Below are 18,473 nucleotides of genomic sequence, written 5' to 3'. Positions count from 1 at the left end.
AATTGTCTATCCTATTATATGTTACAATAAATTTATAGCGATTCAATTTTTAAATAGTTCAGTCGTCAAATTCTATTTTTCATTGCTTCAAATAGGTTTAATTTACAAGTTATAAATCATACATATACCTTTTAATATTTTTATATGTTTTTTTAGGCCAGTGCTGCTAATAAAAGTATTTGTCTATGAAGTAATTTGAATGTTTGTTAGTTTTTATGAGGCTGGCCTTAGTATTATAGTTTAATATGCTGCATAAATACAAAGGACAGGCTCATAAATAGATGTATATGCATCATGCATACACATATTCACTTTAATGGGGATCTAATGAATTTAGAACAACTTCGGTACAGCCAAACTCTCGCAATAAACCATCCTATAATTTTGTATATACAACTACCATAGCATAACTTTATAACACTCAAACTTTTAAGTATAAATATGAAGGCCTATAAAAGCACATTGTATAAACTAATATAAGCTAAAAAAAGAGGAAAATCTTGATGTGCATGTATAGTTGCAGTTACTAAGGATAAAAAGAATGTGACTCTAGTTTTGTGAAAAGTTTGAATTCAAGATTTTCTACTGTATAAGAGAAATATCAAAAGGAGAACATTATTTCTAGTTTTTTTTTTTTTTTTTCTAATACAACAGATTCTCATAAGAAAGCAACTAACGTAACTTGAAAAGCACATCCCGGTAACGCAAACTTGAAGCAAATAAGGATAGCTACAAACAAAATATAAGGTAACTAAGAACCATAAAATGCATTATAGTGGCTAACGCGCGTTCGTACACTACATAAGTTTCAAACCGGGAAGGTTATTCTCCTAGAAAACCAGAGGGGTAACAGTGATGAACTTTCCATGGGCCGGGAAATCAGGGTGTGACAGTTTTTAGCGACTTCAGCTCTATACTTGGATTTCCAAGCTTACTGTCAAGAACCGATATCCTCTTCCTAACAAGATTGGTGTTCCCCATCACTTCAATCATGTCTCTGTTACTTTAAACAGAAAACAAAGAAAGCAAAAATGAAATTTGAAATTAAGAAATCAAACCGATTATCAATTTAGGGATTTCAAGATTTAGGCTCACCTGTCAACATACCGATTACCGATTTAGGGTTTATCAATTTTAAGAGATCGATTATGGCTCACCTGTAAAGAAATGACCATTGCGATACACACTGGCGAACAGAAATAGGAAGTAGGAAGGACGAAACTCAGTGATTTTCAGGAAAAAGATTAATCTGGAACATTGTATGAAGCAAGATTGGGAAAAGATAGAGGGAGAACGTGAGATTTTGTGAGAGGCTTGGAGATAGAATACGTGTCGCGGAGTTTAGCAGTCACTGAGGGTAATATTGTAAATTCAACGGTAACAACGACATTACCCTAAAGTCTTAAAGTACAAAGTCGGTGGCATGCGCCACCGACCAACTACTTTGTTTTTGTTTCAAACTTCCAGCCCAAATTCTATAAAATGCAGCCCATTTAGAATACCTTTATTTTAAAGTCCAGTTGGAGGCTTGAAGCACCTACTTTCAACATTTACGTTTCCTGTTTGTAATTACACAAGAATTTTAAATGTGACTATTATAATAAAATCAAATCTCAATTATAAACTTATTTAAAACACAAAACCGGTGGCATAGGCAACCGACATGCATTTGCGATTTTCCTTTTTCACATAATACTTTGAATAAATACATTTTGGCCCATTGCTTTTAGTTTTGTTAAATTACGTTTTGAGTCCATTTCGACATTTCCTCTTTTCACCAATACTTTGAGTAAAGTACATTTTGACCCTTGCTTTTAGTTTTGTTAAATTACGTTTCAATTGAGTCTCTTTCCTTTCCAAGTTAGTTAAACTTCAATTTTTCACCCATACTTTAAGTAAAATACATTTTGGCCCTTTGCTTTTAGTTTTGTTAAATTGGGTTTTGAGTCCATTTCCTTTCCAAGTTAAACTTCAATTACATTGCAATATTAGACTATTGAGGTTTAATCTCAAAAGTTTATAATGTTTCAACTTTATCGTTGTACCGTATATCTATACATTTTTAGCTTATCGCTTTCTTTAATTATTTTCGTTCGCTAATTTCTTTTTTAAAAAACTAAACGTTTGGATTCAACCATATATTGAGTTGAACTGAATACGTGAAGACATGGGCTTTCATATGGTTTGCGCATGACATAGCGCTTGGACTAATCTGTTTGCAACGTGCCTACGACGCATCGCCCGTGGGTTGTATTATGAATATTAAAATTTATATGTCGGTATAAATTCGAGTTGGTATATGTTTCGATGTAAACTTTTTTTAGGGAACAAGTCAGGTCAAATATATTTTGTTTTTTGATTGTTTTATGTACGTTTTCAATTCTGCGTTTCGACCCTACCGCAACACGCTAAGGTATAATTTTTTCCGTTGATATGAATTTCACTTTTGATTACACGTGTTAGTTTTCCTTTAATACACATTTTATGCTTTTTGTACGTTTCCTATGTATGAGTCGGGTCACATATAAATACGATATTCTTTACATTTTTATCCAGCTACAATGCTATTGAGTTAAATTCGATACGTCAAAATGTGCGTTTTAATACGTTTAACGCATTACATAACGCTTCCACTAATCTATTCGATGTTTTCAATGTACTTGCGACGCAACGCGCTCGGGTTTCCCACCGGCTTTGCCTCCCTGCCCCCGTACTTTCACGATGTTGCAATTTTAGCCCCTTGACTTTGGTATCTTCAAAGTTTCATAAAATGACAAATTTAGTCCCAAACCTTCTACTTTGAATTTCCAAAACCACAACCCTATCTTTCAAACTTTGCCAGCACCAACCCTCTATTTTGGTTTTCCACCATCACCCCCTTAGCTCTTACACAGTTACGCCACCAACCCTCTTCTTTTACATTTCCGCCAACACCATCTCATCTTTTACACATTTCCGCCACCACCCCTATACTTTTACACTTTGTCTTTTTTAGACTTCGGTTTTTTACCCCTTGCACTATTACTCCATTTTTACACCCACCAAACTTTAAAAAAATTGCAATTGTAACCCCTAGACTACAACTTCTACTTTGCAAATGCCAATGCTTTGTTTTTTTCGAAATGTCTTTGGCATTGTGTTCTACACTTTGTGTCTACCTTTGTGATTTACACTTTTTTTGTAATTGTCTTTTACGCACCGCGTTTTACGAATCGTGTTTTCTCTTACTATATGTTTCTACCCGTCGCACGCCGCCGCAACGCGCGTCGGGCAAAATCCTAGTTGTTCTTTAAGATATAGATGACATGTGTGTGTATTTTATACGATATTCTTTTATTGTAGAGTAAACTATCACCTTTGATCCAAAGGTTTGGTGGCCAATTTCATCTAAAATGTTTTTTATAATAAAATTTAGAGTAAACTGCCAAAATAGTCTCTGAGGTTTGGTCACTTTTGTCACATTAGTCTAAAACTAAAACCTTTTGAATCTGGGTCAATGTGGTTTCAATTCTGTTGCTATTTTCATCCAAAATCAAAATCTAGTCATATTTTTCAGTTAACATCCAGTTTTTTTGTCTTTTTCTCCCTTTTAACGAAGGGCAAAATGGTCTTTTAATGTTTTATTTTAAAATATTTAAAAGATCTGACCGATTTTCTATTCATTAAAAGGGAGGAAAAAAACAAACATAGCTGGATGTTAACTGAAAAATCTGACCAGATTTTGCTTTTGGATGAAGATGGCAACAAAATTGAAACCACAGGGACCCAGATTCAAAAGGTTTGAGTTTTGAACTAAAGTGTCAAAAGTGATCAAAACTCAGAGACCATTTTGCCAGCTTACTCTAAAATTTATACTATGTTATAACAATTAGAGTAAATTTCTGTTTTCGTCCCTGAGGTTTGTCCATTTTAACTAGTTTAGTCCAAAAATCTAGTTTATAACAAAAACATCCCTAAGGTTTGCATTTCTTAACGTTTTTCATCCCTAAGGTTTGAATTTCTTAACGCTTTTCATCCCTAAGAATTAAATGAAAAGCAACCCTTAGGGATGAAAAGCGTTAAGAAATGCAAAGTTCAGGGCTGGATTTGTTATAAATTAGATTTTTGGACTAAAATAGTTAAAATTGACAAACTTCAGGGACAAAAACAGAAATTTACTCTAATAATTACTATAATTGCAAATATTAAAAAGATAATAAATAACTTAGCCGAGCCCGAGCCGAGTCCAAGCTTGAAAACTTACTCATGAGTCAAGCTCGAACTTTAGAATTAGAACTCGAAACGAGCCGAGCTCGAGCTTAGACAAACTCGAACTTGGCTCGCCTCACGTTGTTTACACCCCTAGATGCATCTAAGCTAGTTACAATAGTGTCTAAGTTGTTCAGTTATAAAAGTATGTTTAAACCAATTACAATGTCTAAATTACGCCAATCTCACACATGAGTGATCTATATACAAATATAATGGTGCATCATCTAAACCATTATAACAATAGGTATAAACCTAAACATTATTTAAGAGATGCATATAAAATTAGCCTAAAATACTTGTGTCTAGTCAAAGATCGTATATTTTTCGTATAGAAATCGGCATACACACTGCACATATGGCATGTTTAAATGATAATAATTGTGACATGTTAGGAGGATATGAACGGCACCAAATAAAACCTGAATATCACATGGATACCCGTAACACACGACTGCAATTTTTCCGTTGCTACATCCCACTATTTTTATAACTTATTCCTTTAAGACTACATGGTATGGTGATGGACCATCCTTGAAGGATGATCCGTCACGTAGGCGACACATCATAGTCCTCCCAAGGATGGATCATCCTCCAAAACTAGGGGGCATGGGAGGATGGTCCTAGTCATCATCCTCCACCACTTTTATATTTTTTTTATTTTTTTTAATCTTCAACTTTTTTTAAACATTTAACAAATAAAGTAACAAAATATTTTCATTAATATTAAAAAACATTACATAAACTTAAAAAAAAATTAAACTTAAAAAAAATAAACTAAAAAAAATATAAACTTAAAAACCTAAAGTTAAAAAAAAAACTTAAAAATATCCTAACATATTAAAATAAGCTACTAGTCTTCGTCTTCCATGTGGTGGGCGGGTTCGTTTTGAGCGTTGTTCCAAATGTACATCACCAAGTCCGCTTGTAGGTTGTGATGTGTGTACTCGTTACGTAGAGCGAAGGCGTTCAAATCTTGTTGTTCCTCACTAACTGGAACAGAATTTCCAGTAGACGCGTTTTCGTCGTAAACGCATATCGCTCTCCCTTCGTCTTCAATGATCATGTTATGAAGGATGATACAAGCGTACGTAATGTGTCGTAACCTCCTTGGTGTTTGCGAACGTGCTGGAATAGAAATGATGTGCCATTTTTTTTGTAGAACACCAAAAGCCCGTTCAATATCTTTTCTTGCGCCCTCTTGAAACTTTGCAAACTTTTTCCTTTTGTCGTCGGTCGGGTGCGGGATAGTTTTAACGATTGTCGAGTACGTTGGGTATATCCCATCGGCTAGGTAGTAACCTCGCCTGTACTCCACCCCTGAAACCGTAAAGCTTGTGTCTGGACCTGTACCCGCCACTACATCATCAAAAATCTGTGACTGGTATATGATGTTGAGGTCATTGAGCGAACCAGGTAGACCAAAAAAAGCATGCCATATCCAGAGATCCTGTGACGCAACAGCCTCTAGAATGATAGTCGGATGTCCCTAATCTCCCCTAGTATACTGACCTTGCCATGCAACCGGGCAGTTCTGCCACTGCCAGTGCATGCAATCAATGCTCCCGAGCATTCCTGGGAAACCATGTCTCTGTTCGTGTGCTTGATATAATTTTTGAACGTCGTTTGCGTTCGGTTTCCGCAGGTATCGCTTGCTATACAATTTGACAACCCATTTGCAAAACTTGTACAAACATCGACGTGCGGTTCTTTCAGACATCCTAATGTACTCGTCTAATGCATCTGGTGCGTAACCGTACGCAAGTTGGCGAATGGCCGACGTACATTTTTGTAAATTACTGAAACCCCTTTGCCCCCTAGCATCGTTTCGCAATGTAAAAAACGGATCAAACTGGGCCATGTCACCTGCAATACGTAAGAACAGTGGACGACTCATGCGGAAACGACGTCGAAAAATCTCGGCTGGGTACACGGGTTCGTCGGCAAAATAATCGGCTACTAGTTTATCGTGGCCGGCTATAAATTTAGAAGAAAACATAAATGAAATTAATTAAAAAATACATTTTAAAATCTATATAAAACATAAGGAAAAAAATAAAATACCTTCTTGGTCTCGGTTATATTTTGCTCGTCTAGTTAGCGGTTGGGACGACCCTTCATCGGCCGCCATGAACACCTGAGCCGCGTTCATAATCATGTTGTGCATAATAACATCCTCTTCCGAAGATGATGAATACCACTCGGACGAAGACGATGAAGACATAGAAGAAATTGAAGAAATGGAAGAAACGGGTGAAGCCATGATAATTTTTTAGCGAGAGATGGGGTGGTAGCGGGTAAAAAATGGTACAAAATATGATGATTTTTTATAAAAAGGGAAGAGTGGTTTATAAAAGAAGGATTGATTCCCTTGATATCCATGATTTTCCATGCAATGGCTCTCTTATGAAGTCTCAGAACCTCGAGAAGCCGATTTTTCTCATCCTTTTCCAATGATGCTGAAATTATGACCGGTAGGCGACGCTCCTCGTCTAGAAATGCGTACTCGAGATGTGGCGGGAGTTCTTTCAACTCCAAAGGCGTCGGATCATCAACCGAAGGCTCTGCTTCCCCTTTTTTCACATGGTCAATTTCAAGAAATCTCTCCGGACTCTGGGAACCATCGTCACCAATCTGATAGACTGGCTGCTCGAAATCGTGGCCCTCCTGCGTAATGCCAATCAGGTCCCCACACGACAGACGTGTGTCCGAATCAATCTCGTCAATAGTACCTTGAAAATGAGAGCACACACATGCATCGACAATGTCGACGTAATAAAGCTTGTCATCGTGACATTGCGGATGCTGCATCGATCTTTTGATATCGAATGTCACGTGCTCATCATTCACTCGGAGCGTGATTTGGCCAGCTGCCACATCAACAATCGTCCTCGCTGTATTGAGGAAAGGACGTCCAAGTATCAAAGGTACCCTTGAATCTTCATCCATGTCAAGGATAACAAAGTCCACGGGGAAAACAAATTTATCGATTTTTACAAGCATGTTTTCCACAAATCCGCGCGGATACTTTATTGAGCGATCTGCCAACCGAATGCTCATCCTAGTGGGTGACGGCTCACCCAGATCCAGTTTAGTAAAAACCTTATACGGCATAAGGTTAATACTTGCTCCCAAGTCAGCCAATGCATGGCTAACAGACATGTTTCCAATCAAACACGGGAGCGTGAAACTACCAGGATCTTCCATTTTCGTGGGCAGACGGTTTTGCAGAACGGCGGAACAAGTTTCATTCATCACCACACATGATATATCCTCGAGCTTCTGTTTATTCGAGAGGATATCCTTAAGGAATTTCGCATACTTTGGCATCTGGGCCAAGGCTTCAACAAACGGTATATTGATGTGTAGTTGCTTAAACAACTCAAGGAACTTACCGTATTGTTCTTCGTTCTTCTGCTTCTTCAGCCTGCCTGGATAAGGTACTGGAGGAGTGTAATCTTTGACCGGCTCCTGGACTTGTGCTGTACTTGCTGGGCGCAGCCTGGCTTGCACCTCGTCCGGTGTGTCAGTCTGGACCGCTTCAGTGATCGGTGCTGAGTCCGATATGACGGGTCCGGTAGTTTTTCCACTCCTGGTCATCACAGCATTTACATCCCTCTGTCCGCCCGGGTTTGGTTCTGTATTACCCGGAAGACCGCCTGGGGGTCTTTTGGACATCATCTGTGACAGCTGACCAACCTGATTCTCGATATTCTGAATCGAGGCCTTCTGACTCCTCATTTCTCCCTCGTTAGCTAGAAAACGATCCTCGCTTTGTTGGTATCGTTTTTCAGAGCTAGAGAGGAGCTGAGCCATCATATCCTCCAGCTTGGAATTGGACTGAGGGGCCTGTTGCTGGGAGCTACTCCCAGTACCCTGATTCTGGTACGAATATGGACGCTGCTGGTAGGGTTGGTTGTACTGCTGGTACTGCTGACCCTGCTGAGGCGCTGGAGCACGCTGAGTGAACCCCAATGGGTTCTGATTTCCTGCATTCGCTCGCCACCCAAAATTTGGGTGATTTCTCCATCCGGGATTATAGGTGTTGCTGTACGGGTTGTTCTGCGGCCTCACTTGATTACTCACAAAATCTACCTCTTCATGGCCCTCATATACGACTCCCTGAAAACATGCCCCAGGCTCGTGTGACACTCCGCACTGGTCACATCCCGAGCCAGCATGCGCAATCATCTGGGACTTGTCGAATCTCGATGTAAGAGCCGAGAGTTGTGCAGTAATGGCCGTGTAGTCGTCTACAGCATGAACTCCTGAGCGAGATGATGTTGATGTTGCCCGACCTCTATCTCCATCCCGACGCGAGCTGGATTTCAACGCAGCTTTTTCGATAATATCATACGCTTCAGTCGGCGTCTTAGTTCCAAGATCGCCGCCTGCGTTCACGTCTAATCGCTCCTGCGTGTTATAGCTGAGCCCCTGATAGAACGTCAAAACCAGCTGTCGCTTGGAGAAGCCGTGATGTGGCACATCAATCAACAGATCCTTAAATCTCTCCCAAGCCGCATGCAACGACTCGCCCTCGTCTTGGCGGAAGGAAACAATCCGGTTCCGTAGTTTGTTCGTTTTCTCAGGTGGAAAATATTTCTGCATAAACTGCTCCGCCAACTGATTCCAGGTCCTGATGGACCCGGCAGGAAGTGACATAAGCCAAGCTCTAGCTTTGTCACGCAACGAAAACGGAAACAACCTCAACCGAATTGCATCCTCTGAAACACCAGTCATCCTAAATGTCGAACAAATAGCAAGAAAAGCAGCGATATGCCTCCCGGGATCCTCATGCTCACGTCCGTCGAACTGCACCGAATTCTGCAACATGTTAATAACACTAGATTTAATTTCAAAATTAGGTGCATCTATAGTGGGCTGAAGGATACTCGGCTCCAGGCCTGCCCTTCCGGGCTGATTTGTTTCATTCAATGGTCGGTCGTCGTCCGCCATGACGACTCTCTCCTCGTCCTCTAAGCTTTCGTCTTCAGAGATAATCACCGGCTCGTCAATTGCATTTGCAATGCGTTGTGCAACGACGAGTGACCTTTCGCGCAGCCTCCTACTTCTTCTAAGATTATGCGCTGGTTCGTCAGTCGGCTCAGCAATAGCGGGTGCGGGAGTTGAGGACATCAACCTGCAAATGAAAAACTGACACAATGAATATTTTATTAATAAAATAATGCTGTTTTTTTTTTTTTTTGCTAAATAAAAGCAGAATATGTATAAATATAGGCTGTAAAATTTATAAAAATCCGAAAATGGGCCGAAATTTTTATAAAAATTAAAGCAACGGAAATAATCGAATCGGCTAGTACAAGAATGATTTTTAAGAGCCGAAAACTCAAAGAATAAATGAATAAATAAATCCGGATTTGAACAAATAAATAGAATAAAAATTTACAAGTGTACAAAACAATCACAAAAATGAATAAATTGAATTGAAAGCAAGAATTATTAACAAATAAATCAACAAATAAATAATCACGAAAAATATACACAAATATTAACAAGTATATACACCGATAACACAATGACTCGGGTCGTTCCTAAAACTCGCCATTCCCCGGCAACGGCGCCAAAAACTTGGTACGTGCGCGACTATACATATTTTTACAATGAATTTACACACGAATTGGTTTTAAATTTATAAAAGTGATTATTACTTTTACATCAAAACACACACGAAAGAGGCAAGTGTACCCCGTCATATATGTAGTAAAGTATCGGTAAGAACCAAGTATCGATCCACGGAAATGGGCGGAGAAATAATACTAGACCTTTGTCACTAAATTACCGGTAAAAACATAATTTGTTTTGGTTTTTAATTAAACTAAAGTAAGAATAAATAAATACTTATAAAACATAGTAAATTATATATAAATAGCCTTGCTTAATACACAACCACAGCATGTCAACTAAGTCAGTTTTGGCATTTAGAAGCATTCGGTCAATTTTCCATTTCGAGACAATTAGTATCCCTTTCGGGAATCCTAACATGACAATCATTCGGAAAGTTAAAACGATAAACACACTTTAACCACCTAAAATTGTTCTTTAACGTGCAATTGATAAATGTCTATGAAAATCTCCTAAAAATAAGTTAGTCATCCGTTAGGAGTTTTCTAACCTCACTTAATCAAGGAAAGCAACACCGATAAACACAATGCAACCACCGAGACAAGCATAAACTAGATTAAATCACAACCGAGTTCATTTTACAAATCTTACACATAAATTCACCAAGATAGCAATTTTGGCCGAAACTACTAACTAGGCTAACAAATCATGGCAAGAATCCGTAACAACACCATCTAACCCGTTAGAGTCCTTCCGTGAAGGCAAGCTTTCTTGATTAACAATAATTACATTTTATTAAACCACTAACCCGTTAGAGTATCATGGTGTCCACATTTTAACCAAGTTAAACTAGTTAACCAAATTAAAAGTTTACTAATACATGATTAAATAAGCTTCATTTTGCAACTATCTTACCTAACCAAGCACCAATCATCTAACACAATTACTTATAATCAAGAAATCAATATCAATAACAAGGTTGCAAACTAATCATCAAAGATAATCATAGAAAATACTTCAAAATGTCATTACAAGCATAGATTAACATACTAATCAAGCAAGGGATTGTTGTGTTTTTGCCCAAAGGCTTACATTAATACATAATAATCAGTCTAAATGCTTGAAATATAAACAAATTATGGAAAGATTTGAGAAACCAAACCATAAACAAGCATAAGAATGAGAATCTGGATAGTAAATGAGCAAAACCGGGCAATGTGGCTTGAATCCGAGTGAAAGCAGCAGCCTTCGGAGCCTCAAAATCGCCTGCAGAGCTCCCAAAATGTCCAGAGTTACGGATAAAATGGTTCTGTTCTGTTTATATGCAATTTCGGTGTCGCACGGCCGTTCTCCAGATCGCACGGTCGTGCACTTTAAGCATTATTGGTGGTGGTCCACCATACCGCATGACGTCACAGATCGTTGACTGGTCTTCGGCCACGCACGGGCGTTCTCCCGATCGCACGGGCGTTCCTTTCCGAGGTCTGGGTTGCACGCGCTGTTCCTTGGCCGTTCCGTTCCGAGGTTATATTTGATCTCGGAACCGCACGACCGTTCTTCACATGGAACGACCGTGCTGTTTCGGGTTTGCCTTCAGTGCCTTGCACGGTGAGTTGCACGCCTGGTTCACTGCCGGGTCTTCTTCGGTTGTCGGATATGCACGGGCGTGCATATGGCCGCATGACCGTGCCAAACGCCCAGGTCAGTCTTTTTCCGCAGAATCTTCGCAGCTTCGTCGTTTTGTCCGGAAAGTCCTCGTTTTTGCTATCATCTCGTCTGGTATGCTGTTTTAGGCCTGTAAACAAAAATGTAGATAATTAAGTATCCGAATGACGGTTTTATGGCCGAAAACGCATAAAATGGGGGTAAAACGTTGGACTAAAATATGTGTAAATTAGCGAATATCAAATCTCCCCACACTTGAACCTTGCTTGTCCTCAAGCAAGCAGAACTAAAAAGCAATAAAAGATGGAAAGAAACAAGTACGATAATTTACACACTATTTTATTGAAAACGACTATAAACAGTTAGCCGGTTTGTCGAAAGACATCATCAAAAGACTCAAACCCAACAAGCATATGCAATTAACAAGCGACAACCAAAAAAGCCGTGACTTCACATTTAATTGACTCACATGCTAATCTTCACACGACTCACAATGTTCACACACTCGGTTTTATTTATGAAACATACATAAAATGTGTATGTGTAAACACTCAACGCCTAGTCAATGAAACATGCAATATCATAAGCTTGTCATAAGATCTCGTCTCCACCAACTAACATGCAAATAAGTGTAAATCAAGAGGTCTTTACGGGTTGTAACGTTAGGCTTGGGCGAAGGGTATGGAAGTAGACATTTAAAGTGGCGAAAATGGTTAAAACTCGGTTTTAGCGTTTAACTAGCAAGAACATAATACAACTATACATACAAACGCCTTAAAAAGGCGACTAAAGCGCAATCGAGCTTATCAACGAAATTTTAACATTTAAGCATTCAAAATTGCTCGATTTCTATCAACTTCACCCTATTTTAGGGTGTTTTATTTTCTGGGTTGTGTTTTTTTTTATATATATATAAATAACTATACAATAAACCGAAACAAATGCTAGTTAAACGATTATTTTGTCCGAGTTTCAACACTAAAAAGGGTTTAAAAACATACAAAGGATAAATTTGGCTAAGTGGGCGATAATGTGGGTAAACAAAAGTAAACGGGAAGGCTCGACATGGTTAATCCTAAAGGGTAATATAAGGTGAACGGGAAGCACAACACAAAGAACAAGGTTTACAACAAAGGAGTAATCTAAGTGCCTCTATCACTTTTACACAAATTCACAAGTTCATGGTTTTAACAAGCATACTAGTGACAAGTTCTATATTACACATAACATCCGGCTCACTCCTATATCCGAAATGAACAAATATATAACAATAGGCTCAAATATGCTCACGTAACGGATGGAATGGGTAAAAGTGTGAAAACTATCATGTAAGTCTTTCTTTGTTTGTCACGCTTTCCGGTTTCCTTTTTTCAAAAATATTTTGCTTGTCGAGTTTTTATCAAGTCCGATGCTTTCTAAAACACAATCAACCGGTTTATTTACTAAAATATATACAAAATACAGGTATTTTTGAATGATTTTTCTGATTTTCTGTTTTTTTTTTTAGATATATGAGGACAAACAAAGTTAACAAAGTTAACCCCCTCCCCACACTTGAACTTCGCATTGTCCCCAATGCGAAACCCGAAATATAGAGAAAAAGGATAATAGTACTCCCCTCAAGATGATATCAAATGAATCGAGACTTCCAAAGCTACGTCTGGTCATATGCTCCGATCAAAGACTTGATAGCCAGAATCTGCAAGTATGGCATATGGCACAGAGAAACAGAACAGTAATAGATAAACACAAATAAACCATAATGTACATGCATACTAATAGTTCAAATAAAGACATAACAAAAAGTAAAATGTTTTAAAATACAAAACAATCCGAGGGTGTTGGAAATAGTATGCAAAAATAACACCCGAAATAACAAATACTAATATAAAAGCCACCAACGATCATCACCGCCAACTCCTACTCGTCATCATCGTCATCGTGTCTCGTGAAGGACGGGCCCGCACCACCGTAACCAGGAGGGTTCCACGGTGGGAACTCTGGAGGGTTCTGGAAGTAGTTGGGATATGCATGGTGCATTTCCCCAAATAGGTACGAAAACCCGGCACTCACCCCCTGATACAAGCTCTCCTGGCTCTGCCTCAGCTGATCCTGACTGGTCCGCAGCTGATCCTGACTGACCCGGATCTGGTCCTGGCTGGTCCTGATCTGATCGATATACGTACCATGTTGTTCCTGCGTGACCCACATTTGCTGGAACTGCTGATAAAATTCAGGCCAATTCTGATGCTGGTAGAACTCGTGGTGCTGCGGCTGGTGTGGCGGTGTGTGTGGCTGGTGCTGCTCGTGCATCTCTACATCTTCTTCCTCTTCCTCTGCTGGGAGCGGGGGTAATGGGTCCCAGACCTCGTTATTCAGCCCCCTCAACCTATCCCCGTGATCAGTCTCGACAATAACCCCATCGCCTTCAGCGACCTGATGTCAACATGCACTCCCTCAGTAATCAGGGTGAGACTCTGAAGTACCTCGTCAGTCATGAGGTGTTCGTTGTATGCAAGTTCGGTCACATATTGACCGCCATGTATCTGACTGTTAGGGGTCCTTCCTGAGCTCTTCACAAAGTATTCAGCCATACGCGCCGCTAAATTAATTGGCGCCTTCTCCACCAATGCGTAAAGAAAAATCAGATCTGGTGTTGGACAGTTACCAAGACTGTCCATGCGCCCGCATATAGTGTGGCTAAACACATGGTGCATCACCCGCACCAGAGGGTCTTTAAGTCGTGAGGCCTTTGACATCCTTGGGTTGTATGGGTCCCCAACAGCATTTGCAGCCCAAAACTCATCCCTTGCTGCATCAGACGGGAAAGTGAACTACTCTGTGAAGACACTGGCATCATCCATGTCTTCCCTAGTGTAAATACCGAGTCTCCTTCCCAGACGACCAACCGACCACCGGTGCCATTTACCACACAATCGGAAAGCTATCCGCTCCTTGTGGCGGAATTTGGGTCTACGAGCAGCAACTGGCTTCTCATAAGCATATGATGCAAAGAACTCTATGGTAAGCTCCAAGTACACGGGTCGGTTGCAACCGGCCAGATTTATAAGTGGACGACTCATCATATTTTCTAAACGGTCGTATTGATTTAGTTCTTGCATAACTTCCCAATCAAGCCATCTAGGCACTCCGAATTGCCCCCTCCGGGCCCATAACTCGTCTCTTTTTGGAATGCACAAAGCTTCACGCTCGTTGTTAGAATCGAACTGTAGGAAGGGATGATCCATCTGTAATGGGGAACATTGTTAGAAAGACAGAAACAGGAGAAAATGGAATTGAAAACAGCCGAGCAGCAAATTATGAAGCTTCTGTCCAACTGAACTGGGCAAATGGCACGAGCGTGCATCGATATGCACGGTCGTGCATATCCGAGAACTAACAGTCAAGCCCAGTGATTCTCGGACACGCACGCCCGTTCCTTAAGCAGAACGACCGTGCAAAATCAGACAACCCGTTGCACTACCGTGCATCACCGATCAACAACAGAAATTATGAAAAAGTAGGAACTGCACGTCCGTTCCACCTGAGGAACGACCGTGCCGTTCAGTTTCTACAGTTTTCGACCCCTATACTTAGAACAACCTGATTTCTATAAAATTTTAACAAGCATTGGGTCAACAGGGGTCTGAAAGTCAACCGGGTGTTCACGATACTTCGATTCAACAAGGGTTAGGGTTTCGATTTGTTTATGAAGAGAACCCTAAAAATTTCCTTGAAGAATCGGAATAAATCTAACCTAGAAAGTGGGAAAACAAGAAATCTAACACTAGAGACGTACCGTGCGAAGTTGGGTGCGAGATCGTGCGAAAAATCGTACGATTTGGTGTAAAAACCGCTCTGGAACGGCTGCAGTTGCTAGGGTTCGCGAATGATAGATTTTTCTGCAGATGAGGGTATATATAATGTGCAAAATGACAAAAATGCCCTCAGCCTGCCGCACGGTCGTTCGCCCGTCGGCACGGTCGTGCGAAACCGACGTCTTTCATTTTCCTCGGTGATGCACCGAGGGTGCGACCCACCGTGCCTGATCCTCGAAAACGCACGGTCGTGCGGATACTGGCACGGGCGTGCATCAGCTGCAGATCAGAATTTTCTGCAGAATGCATTTCCAGCAACTGTTTTGGCCGTTTTTCGCCATTTTTTTTTCGACACACCAACTGTTCTAACAATATTGCAACATAGAACCCTCGCTCGGCACGAATAGAAACTGTACAAACTATCGGAAACTACCTAACTAACCTAAATTACGCTAAAACTATAAAAACATAAAAATGGACAATTTTGTCCCTATTGCGCCAAAGACGCTCTTGCTGCATTTTTGATCCACGAGTCAGCAGCGTAGACTCTCTCCTCCCCACACTTATGATGTGTGTGGGGTTTGGAGCTCAATGACCTCCATCACCGACTCTGTCGGCCCGGCAACGTATAACTTCAAGCGATGCCCATTTACTTTGAAAATAACGCCGTCCGCGTTCTCTATTGCGACAGTCCCATACGGAAATACCTCTTTAACCGTGTATGGGCCTGTCCAACGTGAATGGAGCTTTCCGGGAAATAAGCGCAACCGCGAGTTGTAAAGAAGAACGAGATCGCCCGCTTGGAATTCTTTGTGGTCCTTCAAGCGTTTATCATGCAATCTCTTCGTGCGCTCCTTGTACAACACGGAGTTCTCATAAGCGTGCTGTCGCAACTCTTCCAACTCGTGAATCTAGAGGAACCGGGCTTCACCTCCGGCTTTTAGGTCCAAATTTGCGGTCTTTAGCGCCCACATCGCTTTATGTTCCAGCTCAACCGGTAAATGGCATGCCTTTCCGTAAACAAGCCTAAAGGGAGTAGTCCCAATAGGCGTCTTGTAAGCCGTACGGAAGGCCCACAACGCTTCATCAAGCTTATCTGACCAATCCTTGCGGTTTGCACCAACCGACCGCTCAAGAATTCTTTTCAGCCCCCGGTTCGTGACTTCTACCTGCCCGCTTGTCTGTGGATGATAGGGCGTGGATAGACGGCGATGCACACCGTAACGGGACAAAGCTCTCTCGAGCTGAGTATTGCAAAAATGCGTCCCTCTGTCACTGATAAGCGCTTTCGGAGCGCCGAACCGGGCAAATAAGCTTTTCAAAAATCTCACGACCACCCTGGCATCATTGGTGGGCAAGGCCTGTGCCTCCGCCCACTTCGATACATAGTCAACCGCGACCAGGATGTACTTATTACCTCGTGAGGGGGGAAATGGTCCCATGAAGTCTATCCCCCAGATATCAAAGACTTCACAAACCTGAATCCAGGTCTGAGGCATTTCATCACGTGCCGATATATTTGTCGCCCTCTGGCAAGCATCGCACGCTCTAACCCAGCTCTGCGCATCACGAAATATAGTCGGCCAATAAAACCCGGAGTCCAATACTTTCTTGGCGGTAAAGTTGGCTCCATGGTGGCCTCCGGTAGGTCCCTCGTGACAGTGGCGCAGAATGTCGGTCGCCTCCTTCCCTGAAACACATCTCCTAATCACCTGATCAGCACCAACCCGAAACAAGTAAGGGTCATCCCAAATGTAGTGCTTGACATCCGAAAAGAATTTCCTCTTTTGCTGGTGAGTCAACCCTTTGATCAGAATCCCGCAAGCAAGGTATTTCGCAAGGTCAGCGAACCATGGCGACTCATCGCATATCTCAACACTCATCAAAGACTCGTGTGGGAAGTTGTCATTTATGGAATCCCAACGCGCGTCCACGATGTCTCCATGCTCTAACCGAGATAGATGGTCAGCCGCTACATTCAACGCACCCTTTTTATCTTGAATCTCAATATCAAACTCCTGCAGCAACAAGATCCACCTGATCAGACGTGGCTTAGCGTCCTGCTTGCTGAAGAGATATCGGATGGCTGCGTGATCAGTATACACAACGGTTTTCGAAAGCACCAAGTACGATCTAAATTTGTCAAATGCGAAAACGACCGCCAAGAGCTCTTTTTCAGTCGTGGTATAATGCTCTTGAGCGTCGTGAAGAGTTTTGCTCGCATAATAGCTCGGGTGAAAGTGCTTTTCTCTCTTTTGACCAAGAACGACCCCTATGGCGTAATCACTCGCGTCGCACATAATCTCAAACGGCAAACTCCAGTCCGGTGCAACTAAAATAGGGGCCTCAATCAACTTTTGCTTGAGAAGGTCAAAGGCTCTCAAGCAATCATCTCCAAATATGAACGGAGCGTCTTTCTCCAACAGACGGGTCATGGGTCTGGCGATTTTTGAAAAATCTTTAATGAATCGCCGATAGAACCCGGCATGACCGAGAAAGCTCCCTATCGCTCTAACAGAGGTGGGAGGCGGAAGTCGTGAAATGATATCCACTTTGGCTGGATCGACCTCCATACCAGCATGCGAAATCTTGTGTCCCAGAACTATGCCCTCCTTCACCATGAAGTGGCATTTCTCCCAGTTCAGGACCAGATTCGTCTCCTCACACCTCTTCAACATTTTTCTCAAATTTTCCAAGCAGTGATCGAAGGAACCCCCAAATACCGAAAAATCATCCATGAAGACCTCCATGGAATCCTCGATCATGTCATGGAAAATTGCAACCATGCATCTCTGGAAGGTCGCTGGTGCATTACACAACCCAAAAGGCATCCGCCGGTAGGCGAATGTGCCAAAGGGGCATGTAAAGGTAGTCTTCTCCTGATCCTCAGGAGCGATAGGAATCTGAAAGTACCATGAGAATCCGTCAAGGAAACAGTAATACAACTTCCCCGACAGACGTTCCAACATCTGGTCGATGAATGGAAGCGGGAAGTGATCCTTGCGAGTAGCATCATTGAGCTTGCGGTAGTCAATGCAAACTCGCCACCCAGTGACGGTACGGGTAGGAATTAGTTCATTCCTATCATTCGAGACTACAGTCATACCACCTTTCTTAGGTACAACCTGCACCGGACTCACCCACACAGAATCCGAAATA

The 18,473-nt window shown here is 41.4% G+C and overlaps 1 long non-coding RNA gene across 1 annotated transcript; it reads right to left on the bottom strand.

Annotated features, from left to right (window-relative positions):
• Positions 1-661: 661 nt before the first annotated feature.
• Positions 662-1,480, bottom strand: LOC110876501. Its single transcript, XR_002556663.2, has 2 exons — positions 1,158-1,480; positions 662-1,003 (listed from the first exon to the last, which is right to left on the bottom strand). It is a non-coding gene; the product is annotated as an uncharacterized LOC110876501 (long non-coding RNA).
• Positions 1,481-18,473: the final 16,993 nt, after the last annotated feature.

The sequence above is a fragment of the Helianthus annuus genome, chromosome 1, assembly GCF_002127325.2.
Source record: "Helianthus annuus cultivar XRQ/B chromosome 1, HanXRQr2.0-SUNRISE, whole genome shotgun sequence".
In the NCBI taxonomy this organism is placed as follows: Eukaryota; Viridiplantae; Streptophyta; class Magnoliopsida; order Asterales; family Asteraceae; genus Helianthus; species Helianthus annuus.
This window is presented reverse-complemented; position numbering and strand designations above follow the sequence as displayed.